The sequence below is a fragment of the Canis lupus genome, chromosome 7 (assembly GCF_003254725.2).
Source record: "Canis lupus dingo isolate Sandy chromosome 7, ASM325472v2, whole genome shotgun sequence".
Lineage (NCBI taxonomy): Eukaryota > Metazoa > Chordata > Mammalia > Carnivora > Canidae > Canis > Canis lupus.
In genome coordinates this window covers 72892301-72912191 of record NC_064249.1, presented here as the reverse complement: position 1 = coordinate 72912191, position 19891 = coordinate 72892301, and the positions used below count along the sequence as shown (strand labels likewise).

Sequence of the window (19891 nt, the reverse complement as noted above, 5' to 3'; positions counted from 1 at the left end):
AAAAAATTGTAAATGTTGTTGAGAGAAAAATGAGATGTTGTATAAACCAAGAATTAAAGTACCACTTTCTCTAAGATATCATGCTGTCCCTGATCTTATCACATGAAAATTATCTGCCAATGTATGCCACTCACTGTAGTGCATTACACTGACTTGAAGATATGACTCACCTAAACTAGTTTTTAAAACTACCTGAAATCAGAAATCACATTAGATTTATTTTGACATCCCGCAGAATCTAATAGGTCCTCACATAATGCCTGCATCATCCGAGTAAATATTAAATGTATTAAAGATAGATGAATAGGAGGTATATAGGGAAATTCCTTTTTAAGTGAATGTTGTATTAAAGAAACACATTTCAGAAAATTATTTTATAGGCTTAATCATTTTATAATTTCTCTTTTATATGTCCTAGAAAATTCTGAATTTTATTAAAATAAATACTTCTTCCTTCCAAGTATAATGCTTTTCCTTTATTTTTTTATTTTTTATTTATTTATTTTTTTGCTTTTCCTTTAAACTCAAGGTTTCATTTAAAAAAAAAAAAAAAAACCTTGTTTTTATAAACCATTATCTGAAGTTAATCACTGTTCTCTAATTTCCTCTCTCTCATGGACCTCCAAATTGTAGAAATCAGTTCCAGGCAGTGCCAGCTCTCAAAAGATAACAAAGCTATGCTATTATGGAAGAGAAAAGGAAACAGAAGACTGGTGAAGTGGAGAGGGGGAGAAATACCACAAAAACTTTCATGGAAATCCAGAGTCCTTAAGTTGTATATATTGTTCCAGAGACAACTGTCAGGATGCTTCTGGCCTCATATGGCATCCTGAAGCAAAGGAGATGTCTTGGCTCTGAGAGCATCCAGAGGACAAAGACCTAGGACTTGACAGCCATCTTTTCTGTCTCAAAGTGACAGAGAACAAACTCTAAAAGCATCAAAGTGATCTAGGTTTTTTCCATTTCTAAAGTCTTGCTTCAGGTGGGGCATACTGATGCCAAAAGAGGGGGGAGGAAAAGGAGCTGTCTTCTACAAAACAGGACAGACTTTGAAAATGGATACACCTTACACAGAAAGTTACCTTACATAACACCTAGGCCCTAACAGACAAACAAGCAGGAACCCATCAGGCCCCCAAAGTCTATATACTTTCAATAAACATTTACCGAACACAGGCATATAAATTTTGCCCCTCTGCTGAGCTCTCAAGTCTGCCTGGATAAACCTTATTTTATTGCCATTATTGGCTTCCAGAACTCTCTGCCAGCAGCCACCCTGGCTAATGTCTGTTTCTCATTTTCCATTTGTTATTTGTGAAATTTAAACTTTTAAATTAAGTTTGAATGAAATGTAAAATCACAGAAGATGGTGTGTGTGTGTGTGTGTGTGTGTGTGTGTGTGTATACATGAAAAGGATAAAGAAACACAAATAGATTCAGACTGACATGGGACTTTTCTCCTTTCATTCATCGAAGGTCTGACAGGACTATATTAAACAGGTTAACTAGCCAGTCTCATTATTTATAAGACTTATAGGATATTGTAATGAGATATTTTTGAAAAGCAAAAATTTTGAAAGTTCAAAATTGAACTTAACAGAATTTAGAAAAGGAAAAAAGAGACAAAAACAGATTAACTTTTAAAAAGTGCAGTGAAATGATTACCACTGAATTTCTTAACCAGCATGACTCCCTGCCTTTTCTGAGGAAAGTGATTAACATGTCAAATAGAAAATGTTGTATTCAAATAAGTGGTTATTGATTTAGAAGAGGAAGCATCTTTAAAGGCGGGGGGGCAAGAAGCTTTTAGGGAAAAAAAGATTGATCTGTAAGAAGGGGCCACTGGGGACTGAGCAAGGCTGCCAAGGTGCAGGAAGGCATGGGTTGGGTTCAAGCTTAGCAGAAGTCCTGTTTTTCTCAGGAATACAGAGAGGGAAGATGAAGATTTGTAATGAAGAAAGGTAAGCCCATGTGGTCTCTATATTCTCTGAAAAAATAAATATACATATGTGTATTTTTTTATCTATACATAGCTATCTGGATATGTGCATACTGTGCAATTTTCAAGAACTTGTTTCTGGTGAGTGCTTGCCAGCAGAACATTGCTGGCTGTCTATTCGTAGGGTCTACTGCTCTTGGTAGGTACCTGGATCTTTCTAAGTGATTAAATACCTGGAATGTCACCCTTCATGCTGCTATACATTTTGGTAAGCACTTCTATCCATCCATTTACCAGACTGTCCCCAAACACAGAAAATGCCTATTGGTCTTAGATATTATAGTCTGGCTTTCCCACCTGCTATAATTTGAATTTAGACTCCAATGTTATATGTGCAATATAAGTATATAACAGTCACTTGGCTCTAGGTTTTAAAACTTTCTTCAGGCTGTCCCTAGTGGTGGTCTGGATCCCACAAATGCTTAGGGAGGCCCAATCTATAATAAATATCTGGTCATACTTTATGTGAATGGAACTTGGGGCCCCAAAGCTCTCCTTTCACCTGAAAAGTTGGGCTACACCCAACTAGGGCAATAAAAAGGTGGGATGTGACCCTGCGCAGGAGTCAGTGAACTACATGTGGAGAATTCAGTCTGCTGCTGTCTTTTTAAAGACAGCTTTACTGACATACAGCCATTCCCACTTGCTGCAGCAAGTATAGTCAATGGTCACCTGTACTGCAGTAGCAGAGTTGAATAGTTACAAAAGAAATCTTAGGGATCACAAGCTGAAAATATTTACATCTGGCTTTTTACAGGAAGTTTGCTGACCCCTGAGCCAGAGCAAATGAATGTGTGTGGGGCACAAGGCTGCTGCTTGTACCCCTGCCTAGGTCCCAGTAAGAGAAATCCTCTCCTTTCCCCAGATCATGAGAACAGACCATTTCCTGAGCAGCCATGGCTGTGAGAACAACACCCTCCCTATTTCTCCACTGGGAACACAGGCTGTGCCCTCCTGGAGCTCTGAGAAACTCCTTGCTGGACCTTGGGAAGAATGAGAGGCTCAGTTAAAGCTTGCTACTTTTTTCAAACTCTGAGTCTGAATCCTTGTATAAAGGTCCATTCATCTAGAGAGAAGAATGCTCCGAGCTCCTCTCTGATTTAGAAAATTAGTCTTTAATAAAAACAAATATGCAGGTAAATATACTAATGGCAATCTGTGAGAGTAGACTTCAATGCTTCAGTTGATTTCTTCAGAAATCCTGTTTAAATCTGTTTAAGGGGTGCTTGAGTGGTTCAGTTGGTTAAGTGTGTGCCTTCAGTTCAGGTCATGGTCCCAGTGTCCTGGGTTCCAGCCCCACACAGGGCTCCCTGCTCAGTGGAGGTCCTGCTTTTCCCTCTCCCTCTCCTGCACATACACACTCTCTTTTTCTCTCTTGATCTCAAATAAATAAATAAAATCGTTAAAAAAAATAAACCCGTTTGGGATCCCTGGGTGGCGCAGCGGTTTGGCGCCTGCCTTTGGCCCAGGGCGTGATCCTGGAGACCCGGGATCAAATCCCACATCGGGCTCCCGGTGCATGGAGCCTGCTTCTCCCTCTGCCTGTGTCTCTGCCTCTCTCTCTCTCTCTGTATCTGTCATAAATAAATAAAATATTAAAAAATAAATAAATAAACCTGTTTAATCTTCCTTCGTGCATCTAGGAAAAAAGTGTAATTGAAAAGTTAAGTTGGTCATGTAAGTTGATCATGTAATTTTAAAATGTGTGTATTTTTACATATAGAGGCTCAAATTCTGTTGAATGAACAAAAAGCAAGATTTGAAATAAACGTCTAATAGATTAGACCCATTAGTGAATCTAAGGAATGTACAAGGAAAACTGAAAACCATAGCGAACTTTTGATATTACAACTTAAGGAAGAAAATGTGCTCAACAAAATTACTGGAGTGTATAGGGACACTGTCTTGCAAGGGACCCAACAGCAACACAATGTCACTGGCCAGAGGAGGGTCAAGCTCCTCCTGGCAGGACTGGTTAGCTCCCAGACTCCTCTGCAGTTCACAGGACTGTTGCCCCATTTTCCTATTACATGCTGAAGGTCAATGAATCAATTTTCAAAAGTGGTAATTTCTCCAGCATTTTTGAAGTCAGGCAAAAACATTAAGCAAAAGCCACTGTGATTTACTTATTGCATTTTGAAGAAAAACAATGGATTTGAACAAAACTTGCCACTCTTTTATAAAACTGATTTTGTGGGGAGGAGCAGAGGGGCTGCAAGAGGAGTATTCATCTTGGGTAGTGAGATACACTGCAAAAACCAAGAACAAACTTAGCAACTATTTTAAGCAGTCTTCTGTATATCTATTTTGCAACATCTCAAGTCTACGGTTGCACACCATACACATTCTCTTAAAGAGAAATATTGTTTGACTTTAAGTGGAAAAACAGCTTAACAGTGTTTATTATCTAATATTTTTGTTTTTCCTAACTGAAAATGAATAAAGAATTAACACAATTCATTTCATGATTGTACAGAATTTACAAAATATAACCTCTCTTTCCCCTTGATAACCATTGTACTGAGTGACCTAATAGAGGCTTGAGCAAGTAATCCAGGACACTCTCATAATGATGAATGAGTCTGGGTCTAAAATTGCCATTCATGTTGTGAATTATATTTTCTGATGTCCTTCTTAATTACACTTAACCTTCATGGGTCTAGACAAGTCTAGATCAAATCCTCAGCATATTAGAATGAAATATACATCCTTTACCAATGAAAGCAAACAGAGGGTAACCTACCACCTTTTAAATGTCACTGCCAAGAAGCACATGCTGTGTTTTACAATTCACAGTATAGCTTCCCTTGGAACTGGAGTGGGGGGAGGAAGGAGAGTAGGGAAAGGCATTTAAACAGTTCCCAGAAAATGGACTGCAATTCTTTATTCTCTTCTACTCAGAATATAACCTCCAAAGCCCAACGTTTCACTTTTCTTCCACACTTTCTATCCATGCCAAATTTGCTCGTTTCCTTTGGGCATGGAAAGACAGAAAGAAGGTAAAATACACATGAAATGAAATAGAGGTAAATAGAAGAAGAGCACCCATCCATGGTGTGAACACTTAGAGTTCAAAAATACACTGGAGAAGTGAATTCCCTCATTCATCATCGCTTCAAGCATAAGAAAATGTCACCTACTCTCACATGTCATGGTCTTCTATATTAAATTGTGGTCCATAACAACTATGGACCATGGATGGACTTTATGGCATTTTAGGGTTTCACGTGTATCACATCTCCTAAGTTTTTTAACTATGAAGAAAGGGAAGCCCCAGATGTTAAGTGACTTGTTTAAGGTCATATGACTTAAAATTGAATGGTCTTTCCAGAAGACATGTGGAAAGCTTTTGCACCCAAAATGATCAGTATAAATGACACAAAAATCACCCAGAATAACTGAGGCATTTCTTTCAAGATCCTCATTATATTCTGCCTAATGTTTAAAATACAAGTTTGAACCAGGTAATTATAAGCATCAGCCAGGAAGCAGTTTTTAAGGAGTAGATCGTGTGTGTAAGTAGGCTGAAAACAGGCTAGATTAGAGCCATTGCTAAGAACTGCAATACTGTGTGTGTCTAATGAATTAACGTAAGAACAGCTGAGAAAGGAAAGAAGGGATTGGAGCAATTTATGTAGGAACAGTGGGAAAACTCTCATTTGATTTGGGAGGGAGAACCATACAATTCTACAGAGGTCATGATTACTACACCATTATGTTATTTCCCCTCAATTTCTTGTTTAGCCAAAACTATAATGACTAAAGAAATCTGCAGACTAAGGAGGGCCATTTGACTCTGTGAACCTATGCCTCTCTTTTGGACTGTGTCACTCCATAGGGAGTGTTCTGGAATGCTGTGGGAGAGTTTTTTGATAATTGCAATGACTGAGGCTTTTGCTGGTATTTAATCAGCAGTGCCAGGAATGCTGGAAGTCCTACAATGGGAAAGTCCTGTACCAAGAAAGAATTTTCCTGTGTCACACATGACTTTCAAATACCCTGCTGGATATTCACCACACCTGAGAGACCTGTTTATAATCATTGGAACCTAGATAGAGCCTGATTCAGCAAAAATATTTTTTATATACTGAATTTTACAGTGACATAATTATAGTATCAGCTGACAAAAAAAAAAAAATCTGTACTTTGTTTTGAGTATCCACCATTTCAGAAACTTATGTGCAGCAATACAGCTGAAGTGGAGTGGTCTCCACTTGTAGCGTCCTCATGCATGGTACTTCTATGTATCAGAGCAACCATTTGATTCCTTCACTGTGTCCTCTCTTGTAGTAACATCCCAATGTTGACATATTGGAATATTTGTTATATAAAATACAGTTTCATTATTTTTCTTTATGTTACAGTGGGCTATTATGTTGATTTTTAAATTATGTGCATTGATATATTATCTATAAATTTCATTTGGGCCAAGGAGACAATGTGTCTGATAGGGTTGACAGCCAGATTTGTAAACCATTTTTTTCTTTTCTGGAAATTCTCTCACTCTTGGCTCCTGTAACAATGCTAACTCCTTGCTTTCTCAAACACTCATCATCTATTTCCCTGTCTCCTTTTGTGCCTGGCTCTTAAAAGCTGCAATGCTCCCCTGAATTTCACGCCCTGTCCCCCCTTCTCTACTCTTGCTGATTTATCTCTTCCTCTTCCATGACTCTGACCAACACTTATTTGCCAAACTGCTCACAAATCTAGACCATGAGTTTTCCACCTCTTTTGCTGAATCTCACACTACATTTTCAGTTTCCCACTACTTAGATTTTCTACCAGCATAGTCTCTCAAATTCAGCTAGCCCTAAATAGAGTTCATTATCGTTCCTGCAAAGTCTTTTCCTCCTATATTCTCTTTTTCCTTGGCTGGTGGTGATATAGTTTATCAAGTCTGCCAAATTAGAAAATTAGAATCATTTTAGACCAGTTCATTATTTTTTACTCTCCCAAAGCAATTGTTCACCAAATCCAACCAAATTACCCTGTATCTTGAATATTCCTAAAATTTAAAGCACAAGTTTTTATGTTTTTTCTGAAATGCAATACAGCATTATTAAAGTCTTAATGTTAAGTGTGATTTAACTCATTAATTCTACTTAAGTTATAGACCTATAGAAATAATAGTTTTATGGGTGCCTGGGTGGTGTAGTTGGTTAAGGAATCCAACTCTTGGTTTTGGCTCAGGTTTGATCTCAGGGTGGTGACTGCTGAGCCCCACCCACATCAGGTTCCATGCTCAGCATGGAGTCTGCTTGAGTTTCTCACTCCTTCTCTCATTGCCCCTTCTTCCCTCCACTCTGTCTCTCTCAAATAAATAAATAAATCTTCAAAAAGAAGGAAATAATAGTTTTAGACAATTTAATGCACAAAAATGTTAAATATAAAGTTATTTATGAAAATTTGGAAACAGCCAAAAGGAAATGATTTGGTTTTTTTATTGTGCATCCATACAGAAGTCATTCTGTAGCCATTAAAATTATGCTAATGGACTATCTTTATTATAACAAGAAACGTTTTTCAGAGTGTTAATGAAAAATCAGGATCTAAAATTATCTTAACCAAGTAAAATATGCAGGGAAAAGTGGGACAAATCACTAATAGCAGTTATCGCTCATGAAAAGATTATAGATTATTTGTATTTTCCTCAATACTTTTCTGTCTTCTTCCAGATTTTTCACAAGGTTCATGCTTTTCCTGTAAATATTTTTAAGTCCTTTTCAAGTCTTGTCAATGGTGCCTGTACAATAGTTCAGCCTCCTAACGCACTTTCCTTGCTTCCTGTTTCCTTGCTCTTCAGTCCATCCTCCAGGCTACTATGAAGAGAATCCTTCTGAAGTGCGGACTTGTTCATAGAGTTCCCTTCTGCTGGCTTCCTACCGCGTAAATGTTTAGGAGCAAATGACTAAGCATGTCATAAAAAGGTCGGACAGCCTCTCCCTATGTCTATTTTTTCAGCTTCATCCCCTGCAATTCCTCACTCACACAGACCTTCCCACCTTTGCTTGAATAAACCCTGGGCTGGAGCATTTTTTGCAAGGCTGTTTTCTTTGACAAGAATGTCCCTTTTCCTCCTTTGGTGCCAGGTCAAGTACCATATTTATCCTTTAAGACTCAATTCAAATGCCATTACCTCTCTGATGCTTTTGCTGACAGGAGCCACTTACACTCTCCTCCCAAATACAGCTGTGGGTCCTCTATTTTAGCACTTATCTCTCAGCATAAGAGAAATGGCCAAAGAGAACTGCTCTCTGTGGGAAAACGCTGTGTCTTAGTCATCGTTATATCCAAGCCCTGACACGAAGTCTGGCACTCAGAAAGTATTTGATGAATGATCAAATTAATGAATAAAACCAAAAAGCTGTAGTAAGAAAATCAGCTAGCACCTCGGATGAGCAGCTAGCCTGGAGAAACTGTAGCCAGGCTGTAGTTTCTGACTGAACAAAAGGCAGAAGGAACCAGAATGTGTTGAAGGAAGCAGAACTACTCAAGTTAGTTATGAAGGGGAAGTGACAGATGGGTTATGCAGTGATTGATAGGTGTTGGAGGCTGTTAGAAAAGACAGATTAAACTATTATATTTAAAAGATCTCTCGTGCCTTTGTATTTGAAATACAGAAGTCTTTGAGAGCTGTGCCTAACACATTTCATAAAGAATCAAAACTTGGATTACCTGTGTTTTCAAGTAGTAAAACAAAACACCCATGGGAACACCTATGGGAAGCTGAGACATCAGAGTAATAGTCAAGGTACCTTTTCTTTGACTGCACATTACAATTCTTTAAAGTCCTAATGCCTGGGTTATATCCCAGATCAACTGCAGCCCAGATATCACTATTTTTTTATAACTCCCACTGCTGGGAATCACTGATCTACATGAAAACAGTTTTCCCAATTGTAGACTGCATCTCTAAAGGAAATGAGTATCTTCATGATTACCGTCACTGTTAATCTCATTCCTATAAAGTGTGAATGACATACCGTTGGTATCAAAGAAAGGTAAATAACAACAATGTGTTTTAAAAAACTTCTTCACTCAAGTTGCTTTTTATTTTAGTTGATTTTTCCCTGTATTTTTAAAATGTATTTTCAATTCAAAATTCAAACCTGAATAAATGATCATAGTGGAATACTATATTCCAACATATTTCAGTATTCTAAGGCCAAAGGAAAAAAATGGAGAATAAAAAATGCTATGATAACAAGCTGAATTCTAAGAAGAAAATTTGTTATCTTAGGGAATTATTTCCCCCATAGCAAAATTTTATAGCTTTGAATGGCAGTTCTTGCTGCGAAGAGAATTTGTTTTAATCCTTTTGATCACTTTAAATGGTACAATCTCATTATTTTTCAATGTCAGGAACAATGGAATAATGATCTTCAAGAATTAAGAGAACACTGATCAGTCACCCTAAGAAGGCATCCTGGTGGGCATGTGATAAGAGAGTATAAGAGGGACAACAATGAGAATACTGGGCTGGGAAGTGAGGCTGGTAGGGTAAACTGAGTTCCAACTCCCCCTTCCTGAGGGTTGCTTTCATCTGAGTTCTCACATTTTACTCTCAGTATGGCCAACTGTCCACAGTTGGGTATACACTTACCCTCTTTCAGATGCTGACATAGTTAGGAAAACTTTTTTTAAATTTTTCTTTAAGTATATATGAACAGGATAGTTCTTCAAAAAAAAAAAAAAAACCTTTACTAAAAACTAGAGAAAGGTTAAAAAAAAAAAGAACTAGAGAAAGGTGAGGAAAAGAAAATGAAATGATAAAAAACCAGGAAGTTTATAATAAGCATATATATGTACATATATACACATAAGCATATAATATATAATAAATATGTGACCAATAGTGGCTAACAGTGCAGTTAAGCTGGTATAAATTAGCAACTATAGAAATCATTATCCTAGTCACTTGATCTCAAAATGCTATTTTGTTTAACTGACTTTTCCCCCTCCATTTAAAGACAAGAGCCTTACTCCTGATTTCTCCACAACTTCCAATAAGACTTCTCCTTAAATTACACATTGTGTTATCTCCAAGGGGAGTATATTTCAAAAAAATTTTAACCTCAACCCGTATCAGAAATATAATCAATATATCTCTATCCAACACACATATACATCCTACATGCAACAGATATAAACTTTATCAAAGTCTCATTATGTGTAATGTATTCTGATGTATTTCCTTTTCTATTCTATTTTTCCAAATGTGGATAGCAATCTATTAAAATGATTCCATAATCTACTACTGGGTAGTACTAGCAATGGGAAAACTAAACAAAACAAAACAAAAAGATTTCCACCTCATCTAATGCTCACATTAATATGGAAGCTCATTACTAGAATAAGGGCACAATAATGCCCCTTCTTAGTTTTTCAACTCTATATATTTCTCTGGAATTCTCAGGAGCTTCTGGTTGGTTCAGTTATTTCCCACACAGTAAGGAATATGACAAACCAGGGATATAAGAATAACAGTCACAATCAACTGCCAGTAGTGACAGAAGTCAACTCAAATTCCAGCTTCTTACCAGTAGAGAAATCAAGGAGCAACATGTGCTGCCGTAAGGCATCATTTAGACCAAAGAAGAGAGCACGGAAATTCAAGAATCCAGAATGATGAAGGTATCTTCTATCACTCAGTTCTAGTGCCAAGAATGGGTAGCAAAACTGTGGGTGAAGAGTACATATTGAGTAACACCCTGGTCCTTTTGAATGAATGAATGAATGAATGAATGAATGGTTTAATCAATATTCGCAAGCCTAAACCATTATCTCTTTTTTAAAAATTCACAATGGTATAAAAATTGTCCCCCATTTTGCTTGGGTAATTTGGAATGTGTGTTAATTCACTTCAATGAATTATGCAGAGACTTGAATGGGAGTGTTGCTTACAGGTGACAAAAGATGGGGGCCTAATTAGGAACTCCTAGGAGAACTCTTATGAAAGGGGGATTTAGATTCTTTAACAAGCATTGAAATTAATTCCAAAGACAGCTTATGAGGTAATCAGTTGTTTTTTTTTTTTATCCAGGAATTTTCTTTTAGAAAAAAAAAAAAATCAGCTCCTTAATTTCTTTAGGGCTCTGGCTGCCTGTAAGCATTTGCTGCTCTGCAGCTGCCTCAATACAAATGGCTCTGACTCCACAGATTGCTGGCTTTTCCTGGGAGAGACACTGCTATTTGTCAAATGTGACATGAGGATGAAGTTTGAGGGCAGGGGATTACAATCAGATATCTTTACTCAATACTGTCAAATGTGACTAGAATCAGAAAACAATGCTTTCACAGGTTTTTATACAGAGGAACTTTCTCACATTCACCAAGCATATTCATATTTAATTTTGAAAACTTTGGCCTTTGTCTCTACCTCATTTTGTCCCTCTTTCTGTTACAGCATGTAACTCCTGCTGTCTTGACAATAACTATGAGCATGTCTTTATTCTTTTACTAAGTCCAGTTGAGGGCAGGGATATGTTACCTTATTCTTTGTATCCTTAACTTCTATGACAGTACACACTTAGGAATTTATAATGGGCTCAATAACCCATTACATGAACAAACATGAAGAGGGGTACAAGGGATGTGAGCTTTGCTATGGGATGGAGGACAGGGTGAAGGTTGAAAGCTGGGCAAGAGAAGCAAGGAGAGTTATGGGCTTTCCCCAGAAATGAAAGAGATGACATTTCAAGTAGCAAGCTTTAACCCAACAGGGCTCCTGGCCACTTAACTCCCTTAAAAGCAAACCTACCTCTAGAGCAGGGCTTCTCAGTCTTTAAAGTGCACAGAAATCACTTGGGAATCTTGTTAAAATGCTTCTGACTCAGGAAGTCTAGGGTAGAACCTAAGAATCTGCATTTCTAACAAAGTTCCCAGGGGTTACAAATAGAGCTGGTCCACAATTTAGAAAATAGCGAGGCACCCAGAATCTGTGCTCTAACATCTATAACTGCATGGATTTGACTGAGGTCCTGGGAAGAAACAGATAAGTTTAAATAGAGAACTGAGATTTTACTAAAATGTGAGTCACATTAGGGGATGCCAGCAAGAAAAAAATTAAGACCCTTAACACTAGCAACTGGGAGGATGAGCCATCACCAGTCCCAGACCAAAAGGGGTAAAAGGAGGGAGAGGTTACCAGAACTAAAGAACTTTGGAGCTGAAACAGGAATAGTAGGACATGAAAAGATCTGTATTCTCATCTGTCTTGGGTAGAACACAGACACTTTCCAGGGAGTGAGAAGTCTCACTCCTGTCCTACCTTCTAATGTTCTGCTGTGCTTCCCACTGGCCAACCCAATTGAGACCTGGAAGGCAAGGGGGAGGGGAGGTTGTAAATGACCCCCAGAGCACAGAAGGCATGGAGAGTGGACTGGAGAGCACAGGGAGCTGTCCCACTGAAGGGCTTTTGACCAATTTAGCTATTTACTATTCCCTATGAAAAAAGTAAATACCCTTAAAACTGAGTCTGGCCTTGTCTAAAGGGGGCTAAAGGATAAAAGACTGCAATGAGTCTGTGTTGTTTCTGCAGGCAATCTTTAGAAAGAAAAGAACCTCAAGGGGCTTGGTAGGTAAGGGCAGCTTTAAAGATAAAAGAAAAACTAGCTAAACGCCTCAGGCAGAGGCATAAAGGAAGTGCTGGGAAACCATTAAAAGACCAGCTAAGGAAGATAAGAATGTAGTGGCCCCGACAGACCCTGGAGAAACAGGACTGGCAGGCCGGGGCTGGGGGCAGACAAGATGAAACTTCACTCTGGTTTCAGAAGCACTTTGCCCAAAATCCTCCAAATCCTTTTTAAAATTTAGATGCATTATCACTGGTAGATTTCCAAGATATGGGAAGAAAGCATCCCCAAGGAAAACTAGAATCAGTAAGCACTATGACTACTAGATGGTCAATTCCTAAGAAAACTCAACCAGAAGTCTGGTAGAGAAATCCAATTATAATTGTGTGTGTGTGTGTGTGTGTGTGTGTGTGTGTAAGAATATACACACGTACATACACAGATGAGATTCCTCATTAGAGCTCCAATTGAGGCTCTCAGGAAAACATCAAGAAATGGAAAAAGCAACATCCTCATATTTGGATTTTCGACATGTTAATAACCCATATCTTTTACCCTAAAAAACAGGGTGAGAAACCACCCTGAGGGATGTACCATGCTCCTCATTAGTAATAGTGGGGACAATGGGGACTGCACAGCAGTCCTTCCCAGTTATGAGGTCAGCCCAAAATGCCTGGTATCCGAAGGAAATGAGAGCCCAATCTGGACCGACGGACCAGATCAGGGTGCTCTTTGCCAGGATATGATAGAATGTTGACTGGTGCTGCCCCTCCTCACCACTTCAACCCCTTCTCTAAACCCATATTCCAAGAGACACAGGGTAGTTAGTTCACCACTGGCCCCAGGGGAACTGTCAGGAGGAAAAAAAAAAAACAAAAACAAAGATTCCAAATTCTTGGTTCTAGTTCAAATGAGAGACAAAAGTTGTTTTGAAAAGAGATATGAACCAGCAGAACGAGTTTTTTGTTTTTTTGTGCATGAATATGTGTGTTTTACTACTTCAGGAAGAAAGGAAAATTTGGAGAGGATAAAGAGCACTATAGGCCTTGAGAGAATATACATTCTGTGTCCCGGCCCCAGAATAAAGCCCCAATCGATTATGGTGGGATTTGGAATCATGACAGGCTTCCCCCAGAAGTTTAGGAAGATCTGGCAGGATGCTTCCTTCCTTTCGCTCTTCTCTATTAAGGATGACAGATGCAGAGACTTCCTAGCAAGGGCAGGAACAATACGGTAGGGGTGAATTTGGTGGGCTAAGGCAGGGGGGTCGGGAGATGCCTGCCTTGCCTAGGGGTACTGATTTCAGTTGACAGAGAGAAAGAGAAGAAGAGTGATGGATTCTCCTCCCACCTGGAGGTCAAGGTCCTGATACCAGGGGCTGCCAAGTGGGTAGTTCAGAACAGGCAGTCAGGCAGGAGGTACATCCATGCCCAGGGAAGCATGCAAGCACCCCAGAGGTTCCGCATCCAATCCCATCAGGGTCAGGGCATTAGCTTGGGGCTCTGAGAAATCAGGGGAAGGAGTGGGTGCTGATCCAGAACAGAGGTCCCCTGTCTTCTAAAGCAGTACTTCTTAAAGCAACATCCAATAAAGAGGGGAAGGAAGAAATATCCTGAATATTCTGAATATTAACCAGAAGCAATTTAGGAAGCACTAAATTGAATGGAGACTGGCTGTGGCTGTGACTAGATTAACTTTTTCTGCTGTTAGAAATGGGGGATTAGAGTTAGAATATAAATTTGTTGCTAGAAATGAAGAAAATTATATTCTGTGACTGTGAAATTCATGTGTATTACAAGACTGATTGATTTTCCTCAGCCTCCCTTGCTTAAAAGTTAAATATGAATATTCAGTTAAGGTCAAATTCTCTCCAGAAACAACAACCCCACGGTCTGACTTCCGCAAACACCAGAGAAGCAGATCCTGGCTGGTCATCTGGCCTTGACCTTAGATCTTACCTGAGCTCTGTTTTAGGGATGGCTTCACAGGTCCAGCCCAGGCTCAAAAAGCTGGGGGGAGGGACGCCTGCCTGGAAGCACCTGGGCCTATGCAGGTCCTCAATCCCTGCTAACACGTGTCAACATGCTGCCAGCTCCACTGCAAACAGGAGGGCCCTGCCCCTTCTGCTTGCCTCTCCTTTCCATTGTCTTGCTGCAGCCTCTCATTTCTTCCGCAATTTCCCAAATAAATCCAGTTCATAAGGATCTCTTACATGAAATAGGGACTCTTGGGTTCCATGTCAGTAACATTGTGGGTTCTCTTTGATTTGCTATTATTATAGCTAGATGACTGAATTTCTGCAAAGATTTGTTAGAAAGGTGCACACTGGCCAGAGTATATATATATATTTTTTTGTCCAGAGTAATTTTGAACCAATAAAGAACTGTCACTATTGTCACCATTAAGTAACCCATTTTCCAGGTAATGAGGGTGTTTAGAATATTTCTGCTCTCCACAAGGACTGGTGAGCAACTGAATGTGATCTTTGCCCTAGAACTGGGGCAGATATTGTTTATAAATGGCTGTTTGAGGAATCACAGCATACCTGTACCCCAGGAGTTACATACCAAAACTTTGTAGAATTCTGATGAAAACAACATGGGGAGCCCAGAATACACAGTATTAGTATTCAGTTTGTGAAAACCAAGTAGTTGCATAGGTAAAGCCTCTTGCATCTGGTTCTACCCAAGGATATGTGAGAATGTGTGTGCAACTCCTGAAAATATCTAGCTTGCCAGGACTATTATTCATTTTCTATCATGCAAGTTGCACAGCCCTGATCAGCAGCCCAAAGAAGATACCTCTGCTTAATTGCAGAGCTTCAATATGTATCTTAATATGGAATTTGGGGGAATTTCCCTGACAACATGATGTAGTGTTGTTTTTAATGCAGTATGTAGTGCACTCTTCAATAATACCTAGGCCCAAACTAAGTTTGATTTTCATAATGGCCTACAAAAAGGCCTGGGGCTTTTTTATCTACACGATTCTAGGTCAATTCATTTAATGAAAAGAAAAGCTTCCACTACAAAAATCAGGCAAGCGTTCCTTGAGACTTGTGCTGGAGAGAAAAGAAATGAATATACCATATCAGCAGATGAATTCAGATGTTCTGACCCCTGCTTAAGCTGCAAAGTTAGGCCAGTGCATGTTTACAGATGAGAAGTAGTCATTCTGTAAAAGAAAGAGAGGAAAACTCTAAAAAAGTATAGTCTTCTAAACGTATTAGAATGAACTGCTGTGACAGCCCACATCCCCTAATATCAGAGAATTTATTATTTACAGTACCAGCTAGCTAGGAACTGTACTACATTCAGGAAAGTCTAATAAAAACATTTCCAGAGAGTGCAGTACTTAAGGTATTTAAAACAGAATAAAAGAGAGAAGGAAATCCTAGTCAATGTGTATTAATACTCAGTAATTCTATACAACATTCCTTAGTGCCCCACATTGGGTAAAATACCTGTTGAACATCTTCAACAATTCTATGAAAAATATTATCAGTACTATTAAAATTTATTTTTACAGATTAAAAAAACGGCTTAAGGAGAGTTTGTCACTCATCTAAGGACCCATAGCTGGTAAGAGTAAGAATGTAAAATGTAGGATTCAAATTCAGAGCCAAAGGCCTCAGAGCCAAAACTCTTTGCCCTTTGCCCTGGGTATTTTCCCCCAGGCCATGCGCAATGTTAATACTTCTCAAGCTGTGGTCACTGCTAATTAGCTGTCTATGAGTGGGCAATATAGCCAGTCTTTAGCGAAGTTCTTGTCACTACTGAAAGAGCACACCACAAGAGAATCAAAGCACTCATACATTTTTAGGACCTAGGAAGCTGCCAGTCAAGTTCTGAAGAGATTTCATAAGAAACTTGGAGTTCATTAAGGGATTGTCAGTCATTTCATGTACATTCCATCACTGCACTAATTTACTTTAAAACTAGAACTATAATATTCAAACTTTTGAAAAAAATCCTAAAGAAAAGCCGGGACATCTAACAACTGACTTATGAGTGAGTTATGTATTATCTCTGGACTATACCAAACATTAATAAATTTACACAGACCAAATTATTTCCCAAGTTTGGAGTTGATCAATCTTCTGGGAGTGATACTAGCAACAATCAACAGCTAATGGCTTAGCTGCTGCCCAAGGAAGCTAACACCAAGAACAGCTTATAGTCATATTGACAGAGGCATGGGAAATACCTACTCCACTCAAAGAGTTCAGAGTAAAGCTATCAGATTAAAACACTGCTGAGGAGGGTCATATCTTCAATATTGGTGGCTCTCCTGGATTTTGTCCCTCATTCTCTTCCAATGTCTCTCTACTTGTGGCACCTGAGCCTCTGCCCATGACCTTATTTATCCATTGCTGTGGCTTCACTTACTGGCTGAGGATTCTCTAATCTTTGGCCAGATCACTCTTGAGTTCAGACTCTTCAGGATGTCAAATCATCTTCATATGTTTGCTTTCACCTGAAACTCATCATACCCAAAATTCAGCCCCTCTCAATTGTAATCATTGCTTTCCCCCAGTCTCAAGAATGGCATCACCACAACTCTCCCATTTTTCACTTCTCCTCCTTCTATGCCCACCATATTGGGCAGGTCCACAAATATGGCCAAATCTACCTTAGACACATCTCTCAAATCCATCTTTTTTGATTTAGTTATATATCCAGTAAAAAATTTATGATGTATCTAGGCTATTGCACACCTAACTTGTCTCCCGATATTTGGCTCTCTGCCATTTTAATATCCTTTACATACACATGCAAAGGCTGCTAAAACAAAAATTATATAATGCCATTGTCTTGTTAATAATCAGTGGATGAGGCTAATCCAACTATTAGGTAGTTGGATCTAAATCCATTAGCTGGTATAAATGTTTCTTTACAATTTGCCTTAGCTTACCTTTTCTACCTCATCTCTATCCCCCAAGTCCAATCATATTTGCTGAAGTTCATCCATAATACTCTAATCGTGGATCCCTTAGTAGGGTGGTGAATAGGAATCAATGGGGACAAAACAGTATAGTGGTTAAGAAAGAAGACTTTTCAGTTGGGCTGATGTGAACTGAATCACAGATTTACCTCTTACTGATGTGGTAATTTATGTTTTCACTCTGAGGCCTGACACCCCCTTGTCTCAAAAAATGGGATAATAACACAAGGTTATCATCAGAACTAATTAAGGTAATCTGTTAGCTATTACAATAATACTCCCTCAACATTAGGTATATCTAGAGAAAATTTTCAAAGAAGAAACACTTTGTACAAATACATTATTTTTAGTTAACTGATGATGTCCTCAAGGCTGTATTCTTTAGTTTTTAGAGGTTCTTGAAGGGGCAGTTTGGAAAGAGAACTGAAATAGGTATGTAGCAATTAGGAACTATCCTGTTGAGGTTCTTAAACTACCCAGGTTTCTATGCCACTAATTTAGTAATTCACTGAATACAGAACTATTATATATACGCCTCATATTATTACTTTCTTTACTATGTTATATCTCCAAATATACCTAAGTACAGAAACTTCATCTTCTTTTTTTTTATTTTTTTAATTTATTTATGATAGTCACAGAGAGAGAGAGAGAGAGAGGCAGAGACACAGGCAGAGGGAGAAGCAGGCTCCATGCACCGGGAGCCCGACGTGGGATTCGATCCCGGGTCTCCAGGATCGCGCCCTGGGCCAAAGGCAGGCGCTAAACCGCTGCGCCACCCAGGGATCCCGAAACTTCACCTTCTACTTCTTAATATCTTAACAGTAACCTAGCCCAACACAAGATTCTTGGTAGACCTTCAATAAGTATTGAGGTCAGAGTTAGTTAATCAGGCTACAGATTGCTAATCCTCATGATAAATGCCAAAAGTTAAACGCATGAGTTTCTGATGTCGCTCAACCATGATGTTTTTTCCCAAGGGAATAAAGATTATATTTCATAAGAGGAAAAAAGAAATGCTTTACAATTCCTTTTGTCATGCTGTACAAAGCAAAATGCAAATTAGCATGAGCCCATGGGCACACAAATTAAAATAAAGCTTTGAGCAATTAACTATTTTCATTGCAATGTTGATAAACACAGTTCATAACACTAAGGCCATATTTCTCCAGGTTATCTGCATCACTTGATGTAAGTAAATATGCACAGTGCTTATAAAAATGTTGACCAATATTTGACTGCAAATGAAAAAGGCTGTGAGTCTGGCCTCTAGTTGGAAACCACCTCACAATGCCTCCTTGGGAAAATGTTCCTCTCTAACATTCTGTCTCCATAAGTTTGTAAATGTTTCCTCTGATGGCCATGTATTTAAGGACTCAAAAAATCATGTCCATAAGTTATTCTGAGCTTCATCAGCAAAATTCAATTTACTGAGTATGTACAGATAAAGCTAACAATTATTAGCAGTTACTACATACCAAGTATCATTCTAAGTACTTTACACATACTAACGAGTTCGATCCTCACAGTAACCCTATAAGGTAGGCACGACTACCTCCATTTTACAGGTGGGACAGGTGAGATTTAAGAGAAAAATTCACTAGCCCATGATTATAGCACTACTGGGGTATAGCCCAGATTTGCACACAGCCTATCCATTCCCAGAGCCTTTGCTCGCAATCACCATACCATACTGCACTCATAAAACAGAATTCAATATATGCTTTGGGAACTGGAAAGAAGGAGAAATCACTTATTAAAGTTCAGGAAAGACCTCAAGGGGAAGGATGTGCAGGATTCTGACTGGTAGAGATGGAACAGGAATGACGTGAATTCTAGGCTCTAGTGAACAAAGTCACAGCTGGGCAGGCACAGGGAACAGGGTGGGATGGATGCGGAGTCTAGCTTGGCTCATGATGTAATAGAAAGCATAGTTGTAACAACTCTTCAGATGCCACAGGAGGACACTATGGGGCTTTAAATACTAGGCTATGAAAAGTTTTCTCAACAAGGTAACAAGTTGAGACTTTCTTTGGGAAGATTAAATTCTTTTTTAAAGTTTCGGAACTTTTTTCTCAGAAGACCATTTTCCTTACTTAGTCTTATAGAGTATTTTGGATAATAATCCAAAAATCAAGAAATTCTGCACTGGGAGGCCAAAGGTACTGAAACTAAGAGGATGAAGCTTCACAGGAATGGGGATGAAGTTCAGAAACTTCAACTGTCCATGTTTAGGATGACTGCTTCTTGGCAAGAGTACAGTTCATATTAAAAAGATGTGATTTGGGATCCCTGGGTGGCGCAGCGGTTTGGCGCCTGCCTTTGGCCCAGGGCGCGATCCTGGAGACCCGGGATCGAATCCCACATCGGGCTC

At 38.9% G+C, this 19891-nt stretch overlaps 1 protein-coding gene across 20 annotated transcripts in view; it reads right to left on the bottom strand.

Moving 5' to 3' along the window:
• ARHGAP28 (Rho GTPase activating protein 28) overlaps positions 1-19891 on the bottom strand; it is a 258329-nt gene that overhangs the window by 126686 nt on the left and 111752 nt on the right. The window contains exon 1 of one of the 20 annotated variants that reach the window (XM_049112918.1): positions 15660-15738. The exons of the other annotated variants lie outside the window; for them this stretch is intronic. The gene's annotated coding sequence lies outside the window, so the exon portion shown is untranslated. Of the gene's footprint in view, positions 1-15659; positions 15739-19891 lie in introns of those variants that run through there. 20 annotated transcript variants of the gene reach the window in all.